Source organism: Hakea prostrata, chromosome 7 (assembly GCF_041222555.1).
Source record: "Hakea prostrata isolate BN-2017 chromosome 7, UWA_Hpros_2, whole genome shotgun sequence".
In the NCBI taxonomy this organism is placed as follows: domain Eukaryota; kingdom Viridiplantae; phylum Streptophyta; class Magnoliopsida; order Proteales; family Proteaceae; genus Hakea; species Hakea prostrata.
The window spans coordinates 72,631,569-72,652,002 of record NC_142606.1 but is presented as its reverse complement, the minus strand read 5'-3'; the positions used below and the strand labels follow the sequence as shown (position 1 = coordinate 72,652,002).

Genomic DNA, 20,434 nt, shown 5'->3' with positions numbered 1-20,434 from the left:
TCTTCAATAATATTCTCTCCCCCTTCATTCCTTGCTTCTATCTACCCCTCTATATTCTTAATTAGGATTTACTTTCAGCATTTATTTGTTGTTCTCCCCTCCCCTGGGTCCTTGATCAGAGATGCCTACGGTGGTAACTCTCTTTGGTTAAGGTTTTCTTTTCCTTTTATTGCTTTGTTATTTACTTTATGTAATTTACTTTTAGCATTTATTTATTGTCCTCTCCCCCCCCCTGAATCATTGACTACATTCATGCCTCTCTTTGGTTAAGGTTTCATTTTTCCTTTTATTGCTTTGTTATTTACTTTCTACAATTTATTTTTCTCATATTTATTTATTGTTCTCCCTTCCCCCTGAGTCCTTGATTAGAGATGTCTACAATCATGCCTTTCTTTGTTTAAAGTTTCCCTTTTTCTTTTATTGCTTTGTTATTTCATTTCTGTAATTTTTTTCCTGCCTTTTATTTATGCGTTGGTTATATTTGTATTATCTTTAGTCTCAATCCGATCACATTAGATGTATGAATTAGGACCGTTTGTTTAGTTTAATTAATTAGCTAACAAATTTGAATCATTGCACTCTCGCATTACCAATAATAAATTAAATTCTAAGTGACGACATATCTCCTTGAAATCGACCTGTTAGCTACACGATACCGTGCGCTTGCGGTTATTTTTATTTTGCAAACACTCAACAAATCCCCTATGACAAGTGCACAACTAAATTCTATACCATAATTTTCCACCTAAAGAATTAAATCAATATTTTATACGTTAAATGGGATTCACTGCCATATTAGATTGGCTTCAAGATGTCGGGTGAAAAAACTATCCAACAGATAATCACGCATCATTTATCTCATTCGGTCATCATCTGAGCCATACTTCAACTTCCTCATATATCAAACAAACAATTACCTTCTTTGACCAAAAAAATGCACACAGTTGATGTTAAGAGCCACAATGTTGAACTATTGATGTAAACCTCCACTTAACGCTCTATCATTATAACATGTAACATTCTAGAAAAGCCAATATTTAACTCCATCTAAACTTGTTAGAAGTATGGACTCACTACTGGGGACCACCTTAAAAGAGCCAAAACTCTTAAGAAACACACAAGCATATCCCACCAAAAGAATGACTACCAAAGACAAACAAACATTAATCCACCAAAAAGATTTACTCTTATGGATGCATATTGCTTTCTCATAGCATCAACAATATAGGCTTCAAGCCTTTAACTTGTAGTAACTCTGCCAAATATAAGTTGTGTGTGATAATCATTTTTGGAATGTGTTCTAGGTCAATAAACTAGTTTGGATCATACAAATAGCCCAATAAATGATCAACTTAGAATGCATAACAGACAACAAAAAGTCCCAACAAGATAAAGTTGAGGATGGTTACAAGTTGGCATTACTAAGGGCTATGCCCTACATGAAATCAGCTTCAATAGGTTGCAACAGACATATAACTGAAGTGACCGAGCTCAACTAACCAATTACCACCTGTAGCTCGGAGTTCAAAAATATCCATCACTAGATGATCCATTAGCTTGAACAACAGTTGCGACCATTAATATGCAACTCAGTAGTGACAATGTGAGACCCAACATATTGTAAATGTGAAGACCCATCAGCTGAAACATGCCATCAAAAACAATATTGGAGTAACATTCGACCCATTCTTCATATTGTGAAACTGAGACATGGAAGTAAGAGTATGCCTAGCAACATGAGCCTCTTTTAAACCATTCACCTTTGAAACAATAACAGGGGTATGTTAGGTCATCTCAAGGAAACCCACCTCCCTCTCTACTATGTTACATAGTCATCCATCTATCTGTTTTACAAAGGGAAATTTGGTGGTTTTTTTTTCTTTTTCTTTCTTCAAACAGAACAGGTTGTAAACCATAAAACCCATAGAGGGTAGTTGAGTTTTCAAGGAATTTTACAAAGAACAACGTCAGGGGTGCTGTTATATGACCAAACTAACAAATGAGGAACTTCTTAGACCTCTTATAGAAAAGAGGCAATAACAATTCATAGTATTTCCCAATAATAAGAAGTAAAGAAAGCATAACCACCCTATAGAGAATCAAAAAATTCTATCTGGGTGTCAACTCAACAAAAAGGGGGAAAAAATAAAACTCGTAACATATACATAAAAAATCAAATAGTTGATTAATGAAAGAAACAAAAATTTCACTTCAAGCTGCTTACCGGAGTTTGACGAACAGAGTAGTTGCAGACTTGCAGTTGCAGGCTTGCTTGCAGCTTACCCTTACGGCCTTACCCAGCCAGATGGAACTTGGAAGAAGGAAGTATGAGAGGCGATGTGCTTTAAGAAGGAAAGAAGAACGAGATTTGTAGAAAAGAAAAAGCGGAAAGAGTAGAAGAACGAACTAAACAAGAAGGAAGGAAGATGAGAGGCATTAGGATTCAGGCAAGAGCTCTCGCAATCTCGCACTCTCGCTACTTTCTTAGAATGTGACAAACAACGAGCCAGGTTTAGGGTTTAAAGTTATTATAATTAAGGGTTATAGTTATACGGTATACGGTACCAAATTCGGTATAAAAAACGGTATGCGGTATTCGGTATGGCGGTACGGTATACGGTATATACCAACGGTTGATGCCGTATACCAAAACCATACCTCACTGAATTACCAAATTCGGTTTCAGTACAATCCATACCAAATTTGAAACAATTCGTTACGGTGCTGTTTATACAGTTTCGGTACCTAATCGACACCCTTAATGGTAAGACGCTTTTCTTTAATGAAAATATTATTTTTAGACAAACGATTTTTATGTTTTGAGAATATGATTATTGCTTAATATACGATCAGAGAGTGTCAAATTCACGACTTCTTCACTAAAAGGTGTTGGTCAAGACAATCCCTCCAAGAAAAAAAACTAAAATATAGAATACAAAAAAGAAAGACAAGATGAGTTCAATCAGAACTAGTCCATTCAGTTGAGTGCATTACATATTTATAATAGAAGGAACATCTACTCTGATATGGAAATATCGAGTCTACAAAGAAATACAATATATGATTCTTACACACAATAAGATATTCTTGATATGGAAAGATAGATTGCCACCCAAGATAGAAGGTGCATAGAATGGAAATATTGACTACCAACATTGTGTGTTGAGATCACTGTAATCTTCAATTAAGATGGGAATGTGAATCACCAAGATTGTATGCTGAGGTGGTTGAGATCTTCAATTGGAAGTATTGTCTATTGGGGGATGATAGATATCCACAATCAATATTATTTATAACAATTAAGATAATTATTGTTGTCCTCTTATGCTATAGCTTAATTACTATTTTATTATTTATATTTTTTGAAATTACTAATTCAACCTAAACTTCACCTGTAATTACTGTTGCCCCCTAACCGTTAAACTCCGTCAGTTAAGAAATGTATGACAATTTTTATTTATTTAAAATTTTCAAAATAACCATAAAGTTTTATTCTACTTATTTATACTTTATACTAAATTACATTATTACCTTATTAATTACAAAAAAATTAACCCTAATTAGATAGCTCTTTTTATTTTTATTTTTTTTTTTTTATTTTTAGCTTTTTTATATTTACCTTTCAATTTGGTGTTAGCTTTTAGTTTTGTTAATCACTTTCCAATTTAATGCTATCAACTTTAAGAAGTTCTCATTTCCATTAAATTTTCATTTATTTACTATCTAATTTGGCGTTATCAATTTTAGGATGTTCATTTTCTTAACAGAAAAAAAAAAAAAAAAAAATTTAGGTTATCTTTTTTTAGAATTCAAAATAATAAGAATATGATATTTGATATGATATTTTTTTTTCTAAATGAGGATGGTATTGTATTTTTACTTTAGTTTTAAAATGAAAAAATAGACATTAAACATTCAACTGAATAGTCTGTTAACACTGTTAAAATTGAGGGGGCAATAGTAATTTCATAAAAAGTAGAGTCATTTTAGTAATTAAACTATAGTATAGGGGGCAACAATAATTATCCCATAGTATTTTGTCCCAAGAAGACAAAAATATCCTTTTTCTTTCTACTTACTTGACAACGGTATAACTTGGTCCCAAGTTCAAAGGATACTTTTAATTCTGATGGTATGTTAGGTTAGACTTCAAATTTTCATGCCTAAAATTATACCTTATATTTTTTTGATATAATACCGAAGGAGTGGAATTGTCTCCCCTCTAAATATACAATTCAAAATTTTCTGATTCACAGGGTTCTATAGCCTCTACATCTTACTTACCTAATGTTCGAAAATCTATTTGGTCTATCCCCACAATTACCAAATTTTAACATTTTCTCTTGAGGCTCTATCATGAGGGTGTGGTAGTATGATCAACTATATTTTCTTGGGATGCTATTTTTTTTCTCCTTTGTGCCTTTTTTTTTTTTTTTGGGTAAGAAGAAAAACTTCATCCATGTTATAAAGTGGAGAATATATTCAAGATAAGAAAGAAAATGAGGACAAGATGAGTTCAACTCTTTTATTGAATTTTTCATTACATATTTATAATAGAACTAACATCTTCTCTGATATGGAAATATCAAAGTCTATAAAGTAATACAATATATGATTCTCGCACACAATAAGATGATCTTGATATGGAATGATGGATTGCTAAGATCTTCGGTTAAGATGAAAATACAGATCGCCAAGATCGCACGCTGAGATGATTGAGATCTTCATTTAGAAGTTACATATTTTGGTATGAAATCTGTTGGGAAATGCCATGTCAGCATTTGCCACATCAGCCTCTATTGGTTTTGATGATAATAAGCATGAATTACTAATGGCTATATTGAGTTATGATGTTTTAGTTCAAGATGAGAACAAGTGGACCAACTCCAAGTCAAAGCCATATGCAAGTCAAAGTCAAAGATAGACATGAAGTCTAAGTCAAGATGACCATGCCAAGATGGACATGAAGATCGTTGCACAAAATCAAGTCGAAGATCAAGACTTAGGTTGAATTAGGGCTTAGGACACTCTCGCATCACTTCATGTAAATGCATCAATTATATGTAATTCATATTACTAGAGTGACCTAGGACATGTTAGTGAGGTGTACATGCTTAGGGTTGACCAAAAGTCCAAAACCCAGCCATGTCCGCCCCAACTTAGCCGCATAGATTCACGCCCTCTGCGATGTCCGTCTGTCATACTCTGTTTCTCGCCAACGATTTCCGTCGCGCGATGTCCGTCGAGCCCCGCCAACGGATGCCGTCCTGGGCGCGGATGTCCTCGGCCTCCGCGCGGATGTCCGTCGGCCCGTTTGACTATACGGCTAGTTTAAAGAGAATATCCTCTACGCTGTTTGCACGGATACTTTGAGACGGATGCCGTCACCGCGGCGTCCATCTGGGCTGAAACGACAAAATGTGTCCGTTTTCTATCCGTTGGGGATTGGGTTTTGGCACTCAAGGTGCTCTATATAAACCCAATTCACCTCATTTGAGAGTAAGAACACTCACACTTGATCACCCACTCCCCAAGTGATCCTAAAGCTCTCAAATTGCAAGAAAGCCTTGTGCTTTGTCTTATCTTCTCCCCAACCTTGAAGAACATACCAAGGTGTTAAAGTAAGCTTGTGGAAGTCAAGCGTGAGGTAATTGAAGGCTTTGGTGGTGCATACATTTCATATCTTGAGCATACAATTCTTATTGCATCACACACACACAAGAGGTAAAGTGTCACACCTCTTGTTAAGGTAACATCCTTCTCTTGTATCTGTTTTCAATTCTAGTCTAGGTAGATTAGAATTGGTTTTGGGTACTCTTGCCCGTAAACAAAGATTGGTTGGGTGCTCTTGCCCGTGAACAAAGATTGAGGAGGGTGCTCTTGCCCTAAGATAAACAAAGATTGTAAAGGGTGCTCTTGCCCCATAACAAAGATTGTAAATGGTTTGATCTCTACCCATTGTATTGAAAGAGAATCACTAGTGGAATACTCTCTTGAGTTCAAGAGAGGAGTGGACGTAGACTTGCAAAGTCGAACCACTATAAAATACTTATCTTGTGGTTGCTTGTATTGTTTAGATTCATTTGAATTCTCAATTTATCTTGTATTTCCGCACAAACCGAAAAATTGGGACAATCCACTAGTTGCAACCTAATCACCCCCCCTCTAGGTTGCACCAACAAAATCTTTGGGGGTAATGGACATCTATAAATAAGTATTATTTATAACACTCTCCCTTGGATATCCATCAATAGATAATGTATTTCGTTAAAACCTTACTAAGAAAAACCCTGTGGAAAAAAATTCTTAGTGAAAGAAAAAGAGTATACATATCTAAATAATACGTATTGATAGCTACCTCATTAAAAACCTTACTAGGAAAATCCAGTAGAACAAAATCTTGGTGAAGGAAAAAAGAGTACAATATGTATTTTATTCCCCCTGATGATAACATCGTTGAGTATCTTTGAGTACGCACATTCCAATATCATATACCAGCTTTTCAAAATTTGAAGTAAGCAATGTCTCAGTAAAAAAATATGTTAATTTATGACTTGAACAAATGTAATGAATATCAATTTTACCATTTTGTTGAAGATCATTAGTGAAGAAGAATTTCGGTGAAATATGTTTCATTCTATCTCTTTTGATGTATCATCTCTTCAATTGAGCTATGCATGCAATATTATTTTCATATTATATTGTTGAAACCCATTTTTTAGTAGAAGACCGCATGCTTCTTGAATGTGTTGTATCTCTTAACCCTGCATCTCCAGATGAGAATAACTCTTTTTGAGCTAGCTAGGGGTGCTTGGAAATTTTCTCAAGGGGTGATCTTACATTCATTGGGGAAAGGGTTTATCATCTTTCAGTTTCATAGTGAGGCAGATATGACTGAGGTGTGGTGCAGAGGTTTTTGGAATGTTGGAAAGCAATACATTCGTTTTCAACGATGGAGGCCGGATTTTAATATCCACTCTCCTCAACCAGCAGGTAAGTTGGTGTGGGTTTGTTTCCCTGATTTACCTCTTGAGTATTGGCATGAGAAAGTGCTTCTTTCTATAGCAAAATTTGTTGGGAGACCTGTTTAACTTGATAGACGAACTCGTCTTGGTTCTATTGGTCATTATGCTTGAATTTTGGTTGAATTGGAGGTCGATGCTGTTCAAGTGAATGAGGTTCAGATTGAACACCTTGAACCAGGAACTCTTCGAATTTTTAGTTTTTTTCAGAAGGTAATTTTTGAGGATGATATTCTGCGGTGCTCACGGTGTAATCGAGAAGGCCACCTGGGTCTTCATTGTAGGTTTGCTTCAAACGATTCTGTGGATGGTTTGTAGGTTCAGCCCTCTATCGTTCTTGCAGAAAACCTCCCAGCAGATAATCCTATTGTGGATGGGAGTCCTATTGACGGTGTGAGAGTGCAGACTCCAAGCTCACTCCAACATCAGATTCGTGTGGCTCTAGAGGTGGCGGGTTTGGAGGACTCTATTTCATCCAATGAGGGTGCAACAAATTCAATTTCAAATTTCAATTCAAATTTCAAATCTACAAGGTTGGTTCCCTCTGATGTGGTGATCGTGTCTAGCGAGAACTCTTCTCTTGATCTTTCTCTCTCGCAAAGTGATCTTTTAAAAACTTCAAAAAATTTTAGATAAAGGCAAGAGTTCGATGTTGGTTGGTAATCTTTCAAAGAACGTAGTTACCTCTGTTGGTCCCACGACTAACCAACTTCCACCTAATTCGGGCCACTAAGGATATTGGCTCTTTCGAACGGTTTGAAAAGCTTCATGAGAGGCCTTGTGGGGCCCTGCTGAATTCGGTTAGAGTGGAAGACTCTTCTATGGAACAGAATTCGGTTTATGTGGAAGACTTTTCTACGCAACAAAATTCGATTAGATTGGAAGAAACTGCATTGGACGTGAACTCTAGTTTGGAGCTTCAAGTGGGGTCATGCGGGGCCCAACAGAATTTGAATAATTTTGAAGCAGCTTCTTTGGTCGTGGACTCTAGTTTTGAAATTCAAAATTCCTTAGATGCGGCAAAGTGTTTTAATCCAATTGGTAAACTTCCTTTGGGGAGTTCACTAGTGGGACCTACAGATAAGCTCGAAAGTGGTTCGGCCACTCCTTTTGAATTTCAAAAAGTGCTTGTTGCAGGTAAGAGTTCTATGCAAATTGGAAACCCTTCTTTGGAGTGTTCATTGGTGGGACTAGAAGTTGTAAATATTATTAGAAGTTCAGCCATTGAAGGAACTACGGAGGATGATTTGGACTATTGTGGGGCCGATCAGAATTCGGCCAGGTTGGAGAGTTCGGCCAATGATGAAACTTTGCAATTGAAAGTAGTTCTTCCACTTTTGTCTTCGTCTATATCAGTGCGGGCTGAAGGTTCTCCTCGTCGGAAACCTGGTCGTCCGAAGAAGAAGGCTCATGCAGTGAAGAAAGTAGTAACAAGTAAAAAGGTTTCTATAGCAGAGGAATTCAAGAAGGTAGATGCAGCTTTAGCGAAAGTATCCACAGTGCATCAGTGCCTCCCATTAGGAGAGGATAGTGCTGCTATGTAACTATTGTTATGAAGCTTTTCTTAAAGATCTTGATTTGGATGCATCTAGACGTCCTACATTTCGTTTCTGATGACTTAGTTGTTGTCAATTATGAGTAGGAACCGGTGAGGAAGGGTGTAATGGGGGCAACTGTTGTTGTGGGTGAGCAAGGTAGGTACTAATTGCTGTATTTCTTTTCTTTTTCTTATTTTCGTTATAAAATGACCCTTTTAGCGAAAAAAAAATTCTCTTAACTAAATATATTGTCGACTTACTTCATGAATCATTATTATCTCTGTATGATTTGAAAAAGTGACAGCTATAGTTTGTTTTATTGAACACTATGAAATAGCTAACATCCACTTATGAATAAATAGCCTGTATGAGATCCAGTTTCATATAAATATCCTGAATCTGCATAATAATTAAATGATGTTCACATTTATAAAATAACATCATGTCAATAATTCTCGAAGGTATCGAAAAATATGTTTAACAGCATTCCAGTGTTCTTGTATTGGAGAAGAGATAAATCTTGCTAATACACTTATAGAAAGTGTTATATCCCATTGTGTATTATTAGCAAGATACATTGGTGCCCCAATTACAATTAAATATGATATTTCAAGACCAATAAGTTCTTCATTGTTTTCATGGGGTTGAAATAAATATTTCTTTATGTCAAAAGATTTCACAACTATTGAAATACTCAATGGATGTGTTTTAGTTATGTAACATCGCTTCAAAACATTTTCTATAGAAATTGATTGATAAACAAATATTCTAGTCATCAAATGTTCAATTTGCAAGCTTAGACAAAACTTTGTCTTTTCAACATCTTTCATTTCAACTTTCTTCAAATAATCTATTGCTTTTGGAAGCTCTTCAGGTGTTTCGATGATATCAACATATACACTTATTATAAAAAAATTAGATCCATATAATTTAATAAAAGCAAAATAATAAATTGGGTCATTTTTATACTCTTCATTTAGTAAATATTCACTAAGGTGGTTAAACAATATATGCCATGATTGTTTTAATCTATATAATAATTCTTAAAACTTTATTGAATAAATTTTTCGAGAATTTTATGTGCTTCAAACATTTTTAATCTTTTAGAAATTTTTATTTAAATTTCACACTCTAGTGAGCCATATAAATAGGCTGTAATAATATCCATTAGGCACATGCCAAAACTTTCATGTACTGAGAAAATAATAAGATATTTGAAGGTGATTGCATCCACCTTAAGAGAATATGTTTCCATATAATCAATGCCAAGCATTTGCGAAAATTCTTGTGCCATAATCATGCTTTATGTATCATGATTTCATTCTTTTTCTCATTTAATTTTCGGATGAAAATTCATTTGTACCCCCACTGACTCTATATCTTTAGATGTTTGGACTAAAAATTTTATTTTTTTGAATGAATTCAATTCTGCTTGAATCACGTCTTTCCATTTTAGCCAATCATTTTTTCATTTACATTCATCAACAAATTTATTTCAAGATCATCATTTTGTTGCATTATTTCAACAATAACATAATATGCAAAAATATTGTTAACAACTAAATCTTTTCGGTTCCATCTTTTTTCTGCAATGACATAATTAATCGAGATCTCTTCATTATTTTCAGGTACCTGAACCTTTTCTGGGGTTTTATAGAAAGTTATGTCTTCAGGATTTTCATAATAAATTTTCTCGATATTATGACCATCTTGATTATTTGCTCCTTTATTTTCCCTAAGATTTTAGCATTGGAAACCAATTAGCATTCCACATTTTAAACATAGTTTATTATCATTTGCATTGATAGATTGTCATGCTGGGACATTAACCTAAATTGGAGTATTTACAGCTGGATTATGAGATTTAGTAACTCTTAGCAGGTTAGCAAATCTGATAGTTGATTCATAATACTTTGTAAACGCATTATTTTTTAAACTTCAGGTTCATATTGTTCAGTTCAAGGATCTAAATGAGATAATGATAATACATTATAATCAACCTCTTTTTTCGACTATTTATTTCTCCCCCTCATGTTGGAAAAACTAATTCATCAAAATGATAATTAGTAAGTCTTGCTTTAAATAAATCTCCTATCTTTGGCAAGATACTGAAATATATAAGAAGATTCATATCCAACATATATTCCCAACTTTATTTGGGGACTCATCTTTGCGTGTTGTGGTGGAGCAATTGAAAATATTTGACTTCTAACCATAAATCAATTGTATTAAGGAGAATTTATGACAATTTGTTGGCTTGATGCGTACAAATGAAGTTGCATATAAAATAACATATCCCATGCCAACACTTGAGATTTTGTTCTCATAAGTAATGGTTTAACTATTAATTGGAGACGTTTAATAAATGATTTTACCAAACCATTTTGGATACAAATATGAGCAACAAACAATTCAACTATGATTTCAATTGTCATACAGTAATCATTTAGAGCAGAAAATGTAAACTCATCAGCATTATCAAGACAAATTATTTTTATTTATAATCCATAAATTGTGCTCTTAGTCTAATTATTTGAACAATCAATTTCACAAACACCAAATTACGAGTTAGTAAACATATATATGATCATCTTATATATGCATTTACTAAAACTATATATATCTGAATTTCACATGATGGGTGAATGAGTTTATATATGTCACTCTATATACTCTCAAAAAAAATGTAGGAGATTAAATCCCAATTTTAGCTGGTGATGATCTAGTAATAATTATTTTTTGAGAACAAGTAGCATAAGAAAATTCATTGAATTGAAGAATCAATAGATGATAAATGAATTTTTGACAATTTTTCACATCATATTTGATCCGAGATGGTCCAATCGGTCATTTTAAATAATAAAGCCATCAAATCGATATTCTTTGCATTTACCACATGTGTTTCAACCATGTGAATATATGTGTAGTACAAATCAGGAGAAAATATCTAATACTTTTGTAATAATTATATATATATATATATATATATATATATATATATATATATATATATATATATATATATATATATATATTTATTTATTTATTTATTTATTTTTCACCATTATTTATAGTCTCAATATAATCCATTTTGGTAAATATCTTTGAAACTTAATAAGTTTATTTGAAACTACAAAATAATGCATTATTTATAGCCAATTTTGTCTCCTAGGTAATAATAGATTACTCTTCCGGAGCCTCCAATCAATGTTGTACTGCCGAATATTGTATGAACATTGGTTTCCGCATCATTGAATAAAAGAATTGTTTTCTCTCTCAGTAAAATATATGTCATAGCACATTAAGAAATATTCATATTCTTCATCCAAATGCAATAAAATACATAAATTGATATGTAGAAAATCAACATAATAATAAAAAACACACACACACACACACACACACACATATATATATATATATATATATATATATACAAACTGATATAATATTAATTATATTTTTATTTGAACTTCAGTAACATATTTTCAAAGGAGTCTGCAACATCTAGATGTGTAGTATTTGTGAGACTATCAAAATCATCCTCTTACAGCAAATTTTACTTCAATATCATTATTTTGGAAAGTATCATTTATCTCCACATTATTTTTATCTCTTTAATTAAAGTTTATCAAAATATTAAAGAGTACTACAGATATATGCCTAATGATATTTCATACCACATCGATGATAAATATTATCTTTACTCCTTCAAGCGTCACATTGAGAATCCTTATTATTCTTTACTTATTTTCATCATTAAAATGATAATTATTTCATCTTTTGGATCATTCACGTCCATAGTCATAACCACGATTATAAATTTGTCTTCTTTCAGACTTATCATGAATTACTGTATTCACTTTAGGGAATGGATGAACTTTATAATTTTTTGTTAATAATTCATTATTTTGTTTAGTCACAATGAGGTATGAGATTAATTCAGAAAATCTTTTAAAACCTTTTTCATGATATTACTATTGTAATAGCACATTTGAAGCATGAAAGATTGAAAAATGTTTTTCTTTCTAATAAGTTCTCATTGATAATATTTTCTTCACATAATTTTAATTAAGAACTACTTTTAAAAATAGAACTACACTTATGTACAGTTTCAAATCTTGTAACTTCACGTGTATCTACAAAACTGCATCCATTCACAGTTTCAAATCTTGCAACTTTAGGTGCATCAACATAACTGTATTCATTTACTGTTTCAAATCTTGCAACTTTAGGTGCATCTGTCGAACTGTATTCATTTTCAATTTCAAATCTTGCAACTTCAAGCACATCCAACAATATTTGTAGTGCAAAACTAGCAACCACTATATACAATAAATAAAACTATTATGTTGAGATTAAGTAATGACAAACCACAATTATTAAGGCAACCTAATATCTTATAAATTGTTTGATTCTTAAATTCAATTAATCACATACCTTAATCACGATGCATTTACATAACAAGATAAACAAGGCAAACTCCATTGTTTATATAAATGCGTGGGGAGGTCGATCATCCTTTTCATCTTGGAATAGAAAGCATAATAATGCACAGTCTGTCGTCTTTCTTCTCCAAACGCAATACTTTGATAGGAGTTGTGCTGATAACGTGTTATAAAATGAAGAATATATTCAAGATAAGAAAGAAAATGAGGACAAGATCAGTTTAACTTTTTTATTTAGTTATTCATTACATATTTATAATAGAACTAACATCTTCTCTGATATGAAAATATTAGAGTCGACAAAAAAATATAATATATGATTCTCACACACAATAAGATGATATTGATATGGAATAATGGATTGCTAAGATCTTTGGTTAATATGGAAATATAGATCGCCAAGATTGCACGCTAAGATGGTTGAGATTTTCATTTGGATGTTATATATTTTGGTATGATCTCTTTGGGGGTAATGGACATCCATAAATAAATATTATTTATAACAATCCATTGAAATTTAAAGAGATACAAAAATGCATGGAAACACAAGGTTTGAATATAAACATTTGAAAGTAAGGAGAGGAATTTATGCATTATGCATTAAAACATCTAGGCTAAGATATGGGTCAATCCCACTAAAACATTAGAAATAAAACTATAATTACAACATCAACTAATAGGAATCTAATCTTCTGCGGCCAACATCCCAACGGCAATCCAGCGGCTGCTCGATGGCCGCCACGTGTCAGCGGCTGAATGTCAACGGCTGGCATTCTACACTGAAATAGCTTTAAGGATTGAACAACAGTGGACCGGTCTAATAATGGACCGATATGGTTAAACCAAATCGGTCCATTATTTCTTCAGAATTTCAAAATATAAAATAACATATACTAAACCTAAATCTATTCGTTCAATCACCGTTGTCTTCTCCGGGGAATGACTGAGACCAAGATGGCACGAAGATACTTCTCTACATTGTCTCCGGCGAAGGATTGCGACCAAGATTGATAGAGAAAACCGAACTTCCTGAATTGGTAAGTATTATTCTCCAGCATGGTTGCAAAGAATTTTGATGTTCTTGCTGGGTATGTCTATTTTTCCACTTTTATTTCTTGATGATGAATTCATAGCTGCTTAGTACAAATTTTTAAACCCATTTGAACTATTGCTTTGCGAACGAAAATGTGTTATTTTGTTATCTAACTTTGTTGGCTCTGTTCAATCCACATGCCCGTGGTTACCCTGGCTCATCCTCTGTAAGTGGGATTTCCTCTTATTTCTCATATTATGAAATTTAGGTAATTTAAATTATGGGTTTATGGTTTATTGATTGGCTTATTCACAGGCATGCCTCAGTCAAGGCTATTGAGACCAAGTCTATAGTGAATGATCAACAATGGCTCACGTATTGGATTTTGTATTCCATGATCACCCTATTCGAGCTTAACTTTGCTAAAGTTATTGAGTGGTAAATTTTCCCCATATGATTTTCTTTGATGCTCAACCAAATTTGGTGATTTTTCTTTTAGCATGAGTATTTGAAATTTAAGCTTCACCTAGTTAAATTATCATGCTCCATAGCCAACTGTATCCATAAACATATGGGCCAATATGCAGTAAAATTTCTAAGTAGATTGTGCATGTGGGTGTGTGTATACATACAATGTGGAAAATTTTGTTTACACATGGGATTGGTTTGCTTTTCAAGTCCTCTGAAATATTAGGAAATCAGGGGACATGCATAGGGAGGATTGGATTCCCTTCACATCTAAAGTTTCTTAGTCTTGGTTTCTGATGCTTCTATTTTGCATATCGTTTCCACATTCTCTTTTTGCATGCTTAGTCATTTCTATGCATATCAACATACAAAAGAGACTCCAACTTGCCTTATTTATCTGACTATTATTTTGCATAATGCATAAGATGACTCAAAATTTAAACAATGCAACATCAGATACTTACGTATTTTTCCTCTTGATGACACATTTGCTATTGATGAAATTGGCTATATATAGTACTTGAAATTCCACCCAACAAATTCTTGAAGCTTATTGAATGAAGATCGTATTTTTACAGTAGAGGTATGTGATGTAAATGCGTAATAATGAATCAGGAAACTAAGACTCATTCTTCTTGTATATATATTTCTGGAAAAGCATAAGGAGGAATTCTTTCTAATAACAGCCGACCTTAAGAAACAGAACACTTCATGAGATAAATTAAGGGTAATAACATGAGTTGCTTTCAGTGCAACACTAGCTTTCTTTAAGTTAATTGTATCTAAGTATTCTTATGGCATACAATGAAATATATGGGTTTTGTCCTAGTTTGAAAACCAAGTTGGCATTGAAATCTCAATTATGCTAGGTGCTTGCTTACCAATTATGCTCTTCCTCTTCTTTTTTTACTTAGTTGGATGTCTGGTATTCATTGGATTGGTCTATAACTCAAACAATATTATTATAGTGATTGGGTTTTCTTTCTAGAAAAGCACATCGTGGACTGGGAAACCAAAGGAATTGGAGGATTGTGATGGCACAAAATATGGATTTGTCAATTTTGGGAGGCTGAACAAGGATAAAAGTATGGTACTTGTCTTTGTAAGGAAGTTGTGATTTACAACTTTAATCATTTGAGGTGTTGGTTTTTAGACCGGCATTAGAAATAAAGTAGTTTTATGATGACAAGGTGTTTCAAGGATCCTCTTGAACTCCTTTATCCTGAAGATTTACAGTGGAGTGCCAATGGTAAGAAAGCACTCATTTCTATCCTATCATGAGAAAGCCACTTAAATGATTTTTCGTAGGGAGTGTGCGTGTGGGTTTGTTTTGGGGGGGGGGTCAGTGTTATGGGAGCTAGCTTGATTCACCCAGGCAACTCTTTACACACCAAAACATTTTAGCTCCCAACGCAGACACTTATATTCTAAACGAATTCTTCTACCTGCTTTATCAAAGCATTCCTGAATGAGTTCCAATGGTTTGGTTGACCAACCAAACCATTTGTAATCACCAAAAAGTGGTTGAGGGCCAAGGTCTCCACTATTGATTGCATGTCTCAACCTTATGTCCATTCAATGGTCTGCAAATATGGTACCTAGGGCCTATCAATGGTTGTAATCTTGGTACGAGTTGTTCATTGGCATTGATGCTTGATCCTTTCCCTCAATGTTGCATCTTTGTATTCAGTCAGGTTGTTGTTTTATAGTAAGATTTATTTAATTGATCTTAGTCATATGCCCTTGTCATTTACTATTTTGATACTCTAAGTATAATCTGAGCTTTCTTATACATAAAATAGTTCATTTTCTTTAAAAGATCAGTTATATAATGCTAAAAAAGCGATGTTATTACTGTAGCTTTTGTGAATTGCTTGGACATGGAAAATCCAGAGATATCACCTATTGAAGATAATTATGCTGATTATAAGCCACGGATTGGTTTGACTTTCACTTCAGAGAATGAGGCATATGATTTTTACAACCAGTATGGAAGAATAACTAGTTTTAGTATTAAGAGATATTATGCACTATTATGCACATAAGAGTAAGAAAGACAAGACAATTGTAAAACAAAAGAGATTTTCATGTAACAAAGAAGGACATCGGGATAAGGACAAGAGAGATAATTGCACAATCAAGTCTCGTGCAGAACCTAGAAGAATGTTATGCAAGAATGTGTATTTTTAGGTTGGATAATGGGCTTTATGAATGTCGAGCTTTTGATGATAATCACAATCATTTACTTCATACACCTGCTACTACTCATTTAATGCGATTTCAATGGAAAATCACAGATGTCTCTGCATATGCAATAGATTTGGCTGATGACTCTGGTATCAGGACCAAAGCAAATTATGATCTTTTGAGTAAGCAAGCAGGGGGTAGAGAAAACCTAAGTTATACCAGGGAAGATATACAAAATTATCTTCGAACTAAATGCCAACGACATTTGGCTTATGGTGAAGCTGGGAGTTTATTAGCATATTTTCAAAAGCAAACAAAGCTTAACCCATCATTTATATATGATTTGTAGTTAGATAATGAAGAACAAATAACAAACATATTTTGGGCAGACCCAAGGATGATCATTGATTATGCATTATTTGGCAACATTGTTGTATTTGATACAACATTTTTCACTAATAAAGAGTGCATGCCATTTAGTATTTTTGCGGGGTTCAATCATCATAAAGGTGCGACTATATGTAGAGAAGCATTGCTATACGATGAGACAGCTGAGTCTTTCAAATGGTTGTTTGAGGCATTCTTGAAAGCAAATTGTCAAAAGAAACCCATAACTATTTTTACTGATCAAGATGCAGCAATGTCGAAAGCTATAAGTGATGTCTTACCTAAGACATGGCATGGGTTGTGTACATGGCACATAATGCAAAATGGGGTTACACACCTTGGTAATCTAATGAAGAATGGATCATCCTTTTTTAAGGATTTTACAAGGTGTATTTATGGTTATAAAGTTGAAGAAGAGTTTGAAAATGCCTGGAAAAGTTGCAAAATGATTATGAAGTCCAAAATAATTCATGGTTAGATCGACTTTATGGAATTAAAGAGAAATGGGCAGCTTGTTACATGAAAAATACTTTCACACTAGGTGTGAGGAGCACACAACTTAGTGAAAGTATTAATGCTTATTTGAAGAGGTATTTCAGACCAAATTTGGATCTAGTACAATTTTTTAATCATTTTGAACGGTTAGTGGAGGATAAACGTGCCAATAAATTGAGTGATGAATATAAAGCAATGAATACACTTCCTAGGTTGAAATCAAAAGCATCAATTGTGATACAAGTAGCAAAAATTTGCACCCCTAATATATATGAAAAGTTTGAAGACGAATATAATTGGTTCGGTGCTTGCTCATTAGTGATTCGTAATGGAGATGATGTCTTTAATGAGTACACAATTCATTTAAGAGATGAAAATGGGAATCTTATAGAAGGAGAATATATAGTTTACATACAGTCATAATAAACAATCAATACTATGCACTTGTAGAAAATTTGAGACATTTGGTATTCTTTGTTGTCATGCTTGGAAAGTGTTTGATGAACTAGAAATAAAGTTTATTCCTGAGAAGTATATTTTAAGAAGATGGACACGGGGAACAAGAAGTTTGTTGGTGGAGGATAATAAACAAAAACAAGTCATAGAAGATACTAATTTGAGTCACACACAGCGTTACAAGTTTCTTTGCCAAACATTTGTTAAGTTGGCAAGTCATGCTTCTAATTCAACAAAAGGTTTTGAGATTGCCACAAAATGTGCAGAGGATATGGTGGAGTATACCACCTCTATTTTTTTTGTAGACTCCAGTTTTCCTGCCTCCAAAAAAAGTTGGTATGGAGAGCTTAATATAGTTTCCAAAAAGATTACCAAGAAAAGAAGCAAAAGTGATAACTGGAATAAAAGTGTTACATGAAATTGTATGATAGCTGAAGCCACTATAATTTCAAAATCTAGTCGAGGGTAAAGTTCCCAAATGAACACTGACTTGCTTTCACACACTTGAACACTGAACACTGACTTGCTTTCAAACCACAAAAGAATCTCCTTCCACACTTGAACGACACTGACTTGCTTTTAATAGTTGTGGCACCCTGTTTCACTTTAGAAACTCAGTTGGGGAGATAATATAGAAATGCTCAATTGAAAAGAAGACAAATGACAATACTTGTATCTTCGGCTTGGAGCAACGAAGAGCACTAGGATCCTCTCCCAGAATTGGTTGCTGGGTAAACTTTCAATAGCCATGAAAGCAAAATAGCCCCAAAGTACTGAGGTTGGAATCATCTTAAGAAAAGACATGGCTGCAACACATCCTCCCACCATCAAAGATTGAAGCACCTCAATAGGCAGAAGATCATCAATCTCCTTCTCAACATCATATACCGTCTCGTCAACTGGAGCATCAATATTTCCCATGCTTGAAGCCAATTGAATTGTAGACTCCTTCAATTTCTTTAGTCCCTGATCAAGAAACTGATGTTTCAGGCCAAGTCACAAAAGCCTAAGCTGTAGAAAGAAATACCATGTACAAGTTGTCACTGTTGGATTTCCTAGCTGCTAATCATTCTCGAAATAGACCATCTCAAAAATGACTTGATGATTTCTCGGTCGTCAACTGAACTTTTGAGTTCTGACGATTTTTATCCATTGCTTCAAGAGAAGAAAAACAGAAATAGCAGTAAATTTATGGTTAATAGAACTCAAAATTGAAGACATCACACATACTAGAGCTGCTGGTAGATAAATGGAGTTCGCATTTGTTGATAAGCCTCTTGCATACTTCCATATAACTGCCCCAAGCTTGCATTCTTACCCATAGCTTTGCAAGTTGTGGCCACAAGTCAGTTGCGTAAATACATAGGTTTTGTTTAAATTGAAAGAAGTAATTTTGAACATCATATAAAAAAGGCTACTGCATAGATTAAATAAATCGTGTTAAATTGTATTGGGTCGGGTCATAACCCATACCCAGGTAGAGAGGGTAAGGTGGTGGATAAGCCTATAAATTGTGGATCATTGTAAAACCCTAGTATTAAATGAAAACTAAAGAAGCCTCCTTTCTCCCGTGGACGTAGGCCTCTGGCCGAACCATGTTATCTCCTCTTGTTCCTCCTAAATCTCACATCTTTTTCCTTGATTACACAATTCACATGGAATCAGTTAAGGTTTTCGATCCGTCTCTTCCATAGCTGCTGCAAATATTTTTTCCTTTTTTTTTCTCACCCACTGCCGCCGTCGGAATCTTTGTTCTGCTGCATAAAATTTTTTTTTCTCTAGTTTCGTTGGAGACGACGTCGTTGTTGAAGACGTCGTTGGTGTAGTCGTCGGACTATATTGATCGGACTTTCTTGTGCTTGGGAATCATCATTCCAAACCTTTCTTGGTGATCCGTTGCAAAGCATACAAGATAAAATAGGTTGCTTTATTGCAACGCATATGGATTCTTGCTGATTTGTTGACTTTGAGGTTGCTTTATTGCAAAACAGAGGCTGCTTTAATGAGCACTAGAAAAAGAAGCAATAGAAAAATCACCCCATATGTCACAATGTAAAAGAGAAAAATGACAATTACTCCGTTCAACATGCATTGGAAAAGGTAAACGTGATTGTTTAGCAAGAGGACAAAAAGCACAATGTCGAGGTGAAATGGTAACATCAGAAAAATTTGAGACAAAAAATTGTGAGGAAAATGAAAAGGATGACCTAATCGCCAATGCCACATGTCAAATTTATGTGAAGATTGTGAAACAAAGGAAGCAAAATGACCACGAGCACGATAAAAGTAGAGACCAGCATGCTTTTCACCAATCCCAATCTCCCTTTTCATGGGGAGGTCTTGAAAAACACAAAAATCAGGAAAGAAAATAACAGCACAATGTAGAGATTTAGTGAGTTG

The 20,434-nt window shown here is 34.0% G+C and overlaps 1 pseudogene; it reads left to right on the top strand.

Moving 5' to 3' along the window:
- The first annotated feature begins 6,921 nt into the window (after positions 1-6,921).
- LOC149012015 (protein FAR1-RELATED SEQUENCE 5-like) lies at positions 6,922-18,452 on the top strand (annotated as a pseudogene).
- The last annotated feature ends 1,982 nt before the right edge of the window (positions 18,453-20,434 follow it).